We start from the raw sequence: 1,084 nt of genomic DNA, 5'->3' as shown, positions 1-1,084 counted from the left end.
TTGAGACAGAGTCTTGCTCTCTTGCCTAGGCTGGAGTGCAGTGGTGCAATCTCAGCTCACGGCAACCTCCATTTCCTGGGTTCAAGCGATTATCCTGCTTCAGCCTCCTGAGTAGCTAGGACTACAGGCGCCCACCACCATGCCCAGCTAATTTTTGTATCTTTAGTAGAGATGGAGTTTCACCATGTTGGCCAGGCCAGTCTCGAAGTCCTGACCTCAGGTGATCCACCTGCCTCGACCTCCCAAAGTGTTGGGATTACAGCCCTGAGCCACTGTGGTTGCCAAAGATGACTGCTACTAGCTGTAACAATTTTAATCATGCTTAAGTAAAATGTCTGGGAAACGATGTCTTTAAGTCCTTAAAAGTAGAAAGTTATGAAAGAGTCTTCAAAAAGGTCATTGTACTCTCTAATAAAGGTAATAACAATAAAATATAATTTGACAACTGTTGTCAGTAGGAGTGTTAATATATAGGCATTTTGTTTCTTCTGTTTTTCTTCTCTAAGGAATAAATATAAACTTGTTTTTATCTGTGCAAAAAGGAAAGAATAGAACCAGAGAACTCTGTCCAGTAACCCTGGGAAAAGCAAACCTCCACCATGACTGGGCAACACTTATGAACCCGTGAAGTGACCAGGTAGGAGATTTCAGTAGTTTGTTCTGAATAGTAGTTTGATGATGAATTACTCATTTGCCCTAATGAGAACTAACTTAAACACTACTCCTTACCGCCAGTATTTCTTTAAAGTTTCCCAGGTTGAGAAAATAGTTCTCAACCTGGGAAACTTTAAAGAAATACAGATCTTTAGGTCCCTTCACAAAAGATACCCAGATAGAAATGTAAAATGGTGCAGGTACTATGGGAAATAGGCAAGTTCTCAGAAACAATCCGCAGTGTATAAAGAACTCCTGCAACTCAACAACAAGAAAAAGAACCAACTAAAAAAATGGCAAATAGCTGGGCACAGTGGCTCACGCCTGTGATCCCAGCACTCTGGGAGGCCTAGGTGGGCGGATCACTTGAGGTCAGGAGTTTGAGACCAGCCTGGCCAACATGGTGAAACCCCATCTCTACTGAAAATAC

Source organism: Cebus imitator, unplaced genomic scaffold (assembly GCF_001604975.1).
Source record: "Cebus imitator isolate Cc_AM_T3 unplaced genomic scaffold, Cebus_imitator-1.0 Scaffold552, whole genome shotgun sequence".
In the NCBI taxonomy this organism is placed as follows: Eukaryota; Metazoa; Chordata; class Mammalia; order Primates; family Cebidae; genus Cebus; species Cebus imitator.
This window is presented reverse-complemented; position numbering follows the sequence as displayed.